The sequence below is a fragment of the Ruditapes philippinarum genome, unplaced genomic scaffold (assembly GCF_026571515.1).
Source record: "Ruditapes philippinarum isolate M1 unplaced genomic scaffold, ASM2657151v2 ctg9497_1_1_1_1, whole genome shotgun sequence".
In the NCBI taxonomy this organism is placed as follows: Eukaryota; Metazoa; Mollusca; class Bivalvia; order Venerida; family Veneridae; genus Ruditapes; species Ruditapes philippinarum.
Genome location: NW_026864300.1, coordinates 1 through 9,238, shown reverse-complemented (window position 1 = coordinate 9,238; position 9,238 = coordinate 1). Strand labels below are relative to the sequence as shown.

At 28.8% G+C, this 9,238-nt stretch overlaps 1 long non-coding RNA gene across 1 annotated transcript; it reads left to right on the top strand.

Annotated features, from left to right (window-relative positions):
* Window positions 1-5,835: 5,835 nt before the first annotated feature.
* Window positions 5,836-7,901, top strand: LOC132725118 (uncharacterized). The gene is made up of 4 exons (XR_009625008.1): window positions 5,836-6,067; window positions 6,865-7,041; window positions 7,506-7,611; window positions 7,776-7,901. It is a non-coding gene; the product is annotated as an uncharacterized LOC132725118 (long non-coding RNA).
* Window positions 7,902-9,238: the final 1,337 nt, after the last annotated feature.

The window sequence follows — 9,238 nt, the reverse complement described above, 5'->3', positions numbered from 1 at the left end:
TTTATATCTTGTCAGTAGAAAGAGCACGTGTGGTGTGGGTGGTCCAAAGTGGGGTTTCTAATAGCATAACGTTTCAAAGTAATAAAACTGACATGTATTTGATGTCTAATTACCAATTGAATTTCCCAGGTAAGTTATATAAATTTTTACGGAATGTGACGATTGATTTTACGGGTATTGCTGGTAACAACGTGTTGATGAATGATATTTATTTTGCCCGCTATTATTTTAATGTTTTAATTGAAATATAGGGTGAATTAATATTGTGGTAAAATATTCATTGTAAAATTATTTTTTTTAAAGAGATACTAGCCAAAATACAAGTTTGGAGTAAGAAATCTTAATACAGAAATACAGAAAACCGCATTCAAACGCTTCATATAATTTTGATCATAATCAAATATAAATTGTAAAGTATGTTATATTATATTATATAATATGACGATATAGGTGTGCGAATAAAATAAAACCTCATATAACTAATACATATAAATGAACAGAAAAATGTCTCCGAAATTTAAAATCCAGCAATATTTGAGCGAATGAAGTAAATGTTATAAATTACAATGAAAATATTGGTCCAATATATATCGTTTGTTAATTGAACAGTTAAGTTCATAAAAAATGGTAAGGTATATAATATATATTAAATAAATTATTCAAAATTCTGTTTTAACTAACATATTTGGGTGGTCGCTATACGTTTCCATACAAGAGAATCTAATTCTATTTATTATTTCGTGCGCATCATTTTTAAAGAGCTATGTTATCTTCTTTAGTGTTTCTAATATATCTGAAATTTACTCATTAATTCTTAATCATAATCAACTGTTTTATCTAATTTACCAATTATAATGAAAATAATTCAAAATGTTAAGAACATTATGTCGTCTTACATAACCAACTATCACAGAAGAAACTAGGCATATTTGTAATTTATGGCGTATAATTACAGATGTCATATAACTTGTGAATTATTCAAAAAGGTTTATTATACTAATTCCTAATATACAATATTTTAGGGGGGGGGGGGGACAGTACCTTGTATATAGTATAACCCCTGATGTCACATGTACCTGTTATAGACACGGACCAATGTTGATGATTATGGTTGAGGGCATATACAATGTACATATTGACAAGTGTCAGGTGACCCCCACCCCCGCTGACAAGATATTATCAAGGTGAATTATGGTTTTTCGTCAAACTAACGGTTCGGCGAACTTAAATTATGAAGAGGTGCGAAAGTGGTTTCGTCGATCTTATGTTATATTGTAATTATAGGCAAAGTAGGTCTACATTGTTCATATATAATTAGTGTTTTAGATGTCACACTAATAACCTCATCTACAATATTAGATATTTGTAAAACCAATAATATGCATTTCAAACACATAAAATAAATTATTTTATTATTATGTTACTATTTTACAAATCTAAATGTCGAGTTGAAACAGATTAGTTCTGCTATTGAAGACATGTCTGCGTACACATATATTCAATAATGAATAGTATAATGACCCCCTAATAATAAAAAAAAAAAAAAAAAAAAATATTAACAAAAAGTTTATGTAGCATATCAGTCACTTTTATTTTTAAAAAAGTCACTTTGTTAACACGGTGGTTTTTATATCAAAAGGGGGAATTGGCCTTATTACAACAGAAGCGACTAATAAACAGAATATAATTTAATTTATAAATTCATACATTTTTTTATAGCGACTTTCAATCTACTACATGTTAAGAAAATTCTGTTAACATTCTCTTAAATTTCCAACTAGCATCGAAAAACTTGGATACATCGTATTTGTTTCTGTTTGTGACAATATTAATGCAGCATGCCTGCAAATTCATGCAAATGTTCACGTAAATGAAAATACCAAAAATATTAGTTTAAAATAATATTTGTATCAATCGCACATTACATGTTAAATATCAAATTCACGAATTCATTATTAACACAACTTCCTCAAGTTTTATTTTCATGAACACTTAGGACTCATTTACAGACATGCTGCTTTCGATAATAAAAAAATTCAGTACTTACATCACAGTAGATACAGAAATCATCACAATTATCCGAACACACATTGCATGGATATTTAGCCATATTGAGAAATGATTGTTTTTCCAAATATGAAAGTAGCAAGGTACTATATTTTTGAGAATGTTTTTTTTTTTCCAGAATAAGGAAATAGGTAGATAATATTTTTACAAGCTATTATATATACTTCCCAAACATGATGCAGGTGTGATGCAGGTGTGAGATATCTTTAAAAGGACATGTCAATTAGTGGCAATTAGTGGAATACACAAGTGTGCGCCCTGGCATTTGTTTCTCAATATGTAAAGGTGCGAAGTATTGATGGCGCCTTAAAACAGCAAGGAATAACACAACAGACAATTTGCCAATCAACTGTGACGCCGTATAAAACTTTCCTTTCACAAAAATATAAATTTAAATTGTACCAATATTTAATCGATATTATAAATTATGTAACAAAAAAAAACAAAAACAAAAAAACAAAACAAAAACAAAAAAATATAAAAAAACACAAGTTTCAAAATAACAGTCATATTCGGTATCTTCTTTCCACTGCAGATAGTACTTATATTTACAACATGCTTCGAATATAACATGTAACATTTTTATTTATGTATCATATTAAACCATTTTTGGCAAATTAATTTATTTTATTATAAAAAATTATCGTATGGAGAGAAAAAACTTTATGATCTATAAGTCATATTCGGTATCTTCTGTCCTTCAAGGATATAACTTTGATAGAAAACGCAACAAGTATAACTAATAACTTTTTCACTTATTGACAAAAGTTAACGATATTTTGCAGCATGTAAAATCATTTTAATATTATAAAACATCGTTTTGAAAAAAATCATAAACAAATAATCAATTTATAAAATACAAGTCATATTTGGCATCTCCTGTCCGCCACGGATATGACTTTCATAGAACGTAATGCGAATATAACTTATAACTTGATTATTTATGGACAAAGTTTAACGATATTTTGCGTGTAAAATCATTGTATCATCATATCACACCGTATCAAGAAAACATCATAAAACAAATAATTTTATTATTTTTTTATTTATTGGCCAAATTTCACGATATTTTGCATGTTAAAATCATTTTATTATTATTAAACATCGTATCAAGAAAAATAAATAATAAAATAATCAATTTATAAAAAATAAGTCATATTCGGTATCTTCTGTCCACAACGGATGTGCCTTTTATAGAAAACGCAACGAATATAACTTATAACTTGATTATTTATGGACCAAGTTTAACGATATTTTGCGTGTAAAATCATTGTATCATTATATAACATCGTATCAAGAAAACATCATAAAACAAAAATCAATTTATAAAATAAAAGTTATATTCGGTAACTTCTTTCCGATACGGATATGACTTTTATTTAGAACATGCCACGAAGACAACATGTAAATTTTTATTTATGTATCAAATTAAACCATTTTTGGCAAATTACTTTATTTAATTATAAGAAGATCGTATGGAGACAAAAAAACTTTATGATCTATAAGTCATATTCGGTATCTCCTGTCCGCCACGGACATGACTTTTATAGAAAAACGCAACGAATATAACTTATAACTTTTTCACTTATTGACCAAATTTAACGATATTTTGCATGTAAAATCATTTTATTATTATAGAACATCGTTTTGACAAACAATTCATAAACAAATAATCAATTTATAAAATATAAGTCATATTTGGTATCTCCTGTCCGCCACGGATATGACTTTCATACAGAGCGTGCGATATATGTCACTTACAAAGTCATATTCGCGTATCTCTTTTTCCGCTAAGTATCAAATTTAACCATTTTTGGCATATTATTTCATTTTATTATGAAAAAAATATCGTATGGAGAGAAAAAACTTTATGATCTTTAAGTCATATTCAGTATCTTTTGTCCGCAACGGGATATGCTTTCATAGAAAACGCAACGAATATAACATATAACTTTTTATTTATTGACAAAAATTAACAATATTTTGCATTTAACATTTTATTATTATAAACCATTGTATCGAGAAAAATAAATAATAAAATTATCAATTTATTAAATATAAGTCATATTCGGTATCTTCTGTCCGCAACAGATATGCTTTCATAGAAAACGCAACGAATATAACATAACTTTTTTTATTTATTGACAAAAATTAATGATATTTTGCATTTAACATTTTATTATTATAAACCATCATATCTTGAAAAATAAATAATAAAATAATCAATTTATAAAATTTAAGTCATATTCGGTATCTTCTGTCCGCAACGGATATGACTTTGATAGAAAACGCAACAAGTATAACTTATAACTTTTTCACTTATTGACCAATAACCCAATAACATTCATATTATTATTAACTATAGTATCGAGAGAGAAAAAAAATCAATTCATAAAAAAAATAAGTCGTATTCGGTATCTTCTGTCCGCAACGGATATGCCTTTTATAGAACGTAATTCGAATATAACTTATAACTTTTTTATTTATTGGCCAAATTTCACGATATTTTGCATGTAAAAAATCATTTTATTATTATTAAACATCGTATCAAGAAAAATAAATAATAAAATAATCAATTGATAAAAAATAAGTCGTATTCAGTATCTTTTGTCCGCAACGGATATGCCTTTTATAGAAACGCAACGAATATAACTTATAACTTTTTTTATTTATTGACCAAATTTAACGATATTTTGCATGTAAAATCATTTTATTATTATTAAAACATCGTATCAAGAAAAATAAATAATAAAATAATCAATTTATAAAATTAAGTCGTATTCGGTATCTTCTGTCCGCAACGGATATGCCTTTTATATAGAAAACGCAATGAATATAACTTATAACTTTTTTATTTATGGACCAAATTTTACGATATTTTGCATGTAAAAACATAATATTATTATTAACCATGGTATCGAGAAAAATAATAATAAAATAATCAATTTATAAAAAATAAGTCGTATTCGGTATCTTCTGTCCGCAAACGGATATGCCTTTTATAGAAAACGCAATGAATATAACTTATAACTTTTTTATTTATGGACCAAATTTAACGATATTTTGCATGTAAAATCATTTTATTATTATTAAACATCGTATCAAGAAAAATAAATAATAAAATAATCAATTTATAAAAAATAAGTCGTATTCGGTATCTTCTGTCCGCAACGGATATGCCTTTTATAGAAAACGCAATGAATATAACTTATAACTTTTTTATTTATGGACCAAATTTAACGAAATTTTGCATGTAAATTTATTTTATTATTTTAATACATCGTATTAAGAAAAAAAAATATAAAAAATAATTACTTTGTAAAATATAGGTCATATTCGGTATCTTCTGTCCTTCACGGATATGACTGTTATAGAAAACGCAACGAATATAACTTATAACTTTTTTATTTATGGACCTAATTTAACGATATTTTGCATGTAAAATAATTATATAATTATAAAACATCGTATCGAGAAATAATCATAAAAAAATTAATCAATTCATAAAAAATAAGTCATATTCGGTATCTCCTGTCCGCCACGGACATGACTTTTATAGAACGTAATTCGAATATAACTTATAACTTTTTTATTTATGGACCGAATTTAACGCAATTTTGCATGTAAATTCATTTTATTATTATAAAACATAGTATCAAGAAAAATTTATAAAAAAATAATTACTTTGTAAAATATAGGTCATATTCGGTAATTCTAGTGATATCCGCGGATATCACTCATATTTGGTATTAAGACATACCGCGGTCAAACCTAAGATTTTGTAAAAAATGTAGACTTGGACCAGTTGGCTACCATTAACAGCACTGATTAACTTTTGACAACATGTTAGGTGAATTTAAACAGGGAGTGTCTGGTTATTTGTATGTGAAATGTCGAAACACAGAATGCGGTCATGTGAAAAACACACAGACTCTAGTAGATTGAAGACCTGTGAAAGTTGGAATGCCATGGTTCGTTGTCAACACAAAATTAGGAACAGGTAAGTGATTAATGTATTGCATCATAGTTTACATTTACATATACTGATAATGAATTCATAGATGTAATGTCTCGTACCAAAATGAATATATCGATACATTATGATTTATCAGTGTTTATTTACTTGTCTTCCAATGATGTCAAACATGTAAAATTATGCGGACCAAATTTATGTTTCAGATTTATAAATAATTAATTTATTATACAGAATACATGTATCTTGTTTGTGTTTAGCTGTAAAACACTACTCCTTATTGTGAAAGAAGTGGCTAGCCGTACGGCTAGCCAAAAGTTCTAGCCGTACGTGACTCACATACTCCATATAATTTTGAAAAGTGCCGTACGGCTAGCCAATACAGTGTGTCCTGGCTAGTCGTACGTGACTCACGTACGGCTAGAACTTTTGGCTAGCCGTACGGCTAGCCACTTCCTATTGTGAAATGTTTTATAAACTTCCCTCTGAACTGTTTTAATTTCCCCAAAGTCACTGAGAAATTTGAAAAACAAATGATAAAACGTTGCTAAATTAAATCTTGCAACAATGCAATTTTTAGTAAGACATTACAGAATCCTACATGTACATTATATAAAAGACACAGTTTACACTAGGCTGCCAATACACACAGTCACAGTAGTACTAATATTCAACGTACATGAGGCAGCTAAAAATAGCTCTATATTAATTTATGCAATGTGTTATTATCACGGTTATGTAAATTACAATCCATGTGAAGTTTTTTTTTGACAAAATATTTGTATACTTTAATGAAATAATTTGTTTCTTTCATTTTCTTACAGCAATGATTGATAGTGTAGGTGGGCCGGTGAGGGTCAACAATTTGTTGTCAACACTAAATATACCAACAATTGGAAATAAAAACATGAAAAGAAATGGAGAGACGTGTTGGAAATATCATTGAGACAGCACTGGCTTCTATGCCGACAGAATCTGCTGCATAAGATCAAGGAAATGGAGTAAGACACATTTACATTTACAATGATATTTTCGAAATAACATGTACTTGAATTGGAAGAATTTCAAAAATTATTTTGTAATTATATGTCTATGCAGCTTATCATGGTATAATCCTATATTGCTGGCACACTCGTGGTTTAGGGAACCAAAGAATATTATACAATCCATATATGAGAAAAGAATTTTTAAACAATGGCTTTGTTGTTTTTGCATGTTACTCTATATTCATGTACATATTTCTTTTTTCAAAATAACATGAATGTGTAATTGTTTTTTTAAAAAAGTATTTATTTCTACATGACAAACTGGGTCCGCCTGGGCTCCTTGCCATTGGTACTTGTTGCTTGGTCATATGGGGGTTGCGTTCATTGAACGCCGCCTTTCCTTGTTGATCTTGTTTATCATATTTTACCTTCATTGGTTAAGACTAAAATTCATATTAAATACATGCATTCTTTTTAAGGGATGTGCATCATGAAGAATCAATGGTATCAGAACACAACATCATGGAAGATCTTATTGACAAGATCTCGGAGGATGTCCTTTGCCAGATGTTTGCCAGCACTAAAGTGAGTACTGGTAGTTTGTTTTCTGTATTTTGTTTATTTACGAAAGTAAAGGACTATGCAAAACTGACTGGTGTTGTTGAACTGTTTGTGTTATGTCAGTTGCTTCAATATATGAATATCTCTCCATATACTGTTTGTACATATGTATTTTTTTTTTATTCAAGGTCTATTCATCAGTCAAATGCTACAGTTACAAATGACAGTGAATGGTCAGATTTATACAATTGTGATTAACAATCCTCAACAATACATCAAACAAAAATGCCTATTAAACTGTAAGTTGAAATCTATGAGGTTTTTTAGCTCGACTTTTCTATGAAAAGGGGAGCTATCCTACTCGCCCCGGCGTCGGCGTCGGCGTCACACCTTGGTTAAGTTTTTCGTACCACCCCACTTTATTTCAGAAGTATTACAAGTATGGCTTTGAAACTTACCATACTTGTTCACCATCATAACCTCCATCTACAGACAAGAGTACATAACTCTGTCAAGGTTTTTGACAGAATTATGGCCCTTTTTTGACTTAGAAAGTGTATTGAGCTTGGTTAAGTTTTTTGTACCACCTCACTTTATTTCAAAACCATTGGAGGTATTGCTTTGAAACTGACCATACTTGTTTACCATCACGACCTTCATCAACAGACAAGAGGACATAACTCTGTCAAGGTTTTTGACAGAATTATGCCCCTTTTTTGACTTAGAAAATACATTGAATATGGGTAAAATCCACTTATTGCCTTAACCCTTTGAGATATTGCTTTGAAACTTTTAATGCTATTTCACATCATTACCCCCATCTGTACGCAAGAGAAGGTAACTCTGTCAAGGATTTGTTTTTAAAAATTAAGGCCTTTTATCGACTTAGAATCTTGGTTAAGTTTTTAGTACCAGTCCACTTTTTGACTGAACTGTTTGAGATATTAATTTGAAAGTTGGAATACTTGTGTTACAATCATGATTCCCAAACATGTCCAGGAGAAGGTAATTCTGTCAAAGATTTTATTTGAATTATGGCCCTTAACTGTCAATGTTTTGTATTATAGGCAAGCACTAAAAAACTTAAAAAATCTAAAAAAATTCATTCCTATCCACTTGTTCACTTTACCATAAATTATGTCATATAAACATTGCTGTAATATTCAAGGGTATCAAACAACTAGTTATTTTTCTCTTTTTGTACTTGAAATTAAAATCAGTAGTATATGCATATTTCACATTTTATCTCGCCTATTTGATTGGCACAATTCAGTAAAATAATTCTTCACTAAATATCTTAATGCTCATGGCCATTGTTCACTTTAAAAATACAGAGATTCTTGTATTGCCTTTTACTGCAAAAACTTTTTTTATTGGCAAGCAATAAAAAAGTCGAGCGCGCTGTCTTACGGACAGCTCTTGTTTATATATATTTATAATCATGGTGTAGCAATTAAATGATAATACTGTGATAATTTTGTAATGCTATTTGGGGTCGTCTTCAATAGAAACAATTTGATGTATCTTCATGTGATGAATAATCGATATGCAGTCCGAATTATTTCATAAAAGTGATCCCTAAAATTGGTCAGGAAAAAGTCGTGCAATTAGCATTAATAATTAACAAAACTTATTCTAGTAACTGTATGAA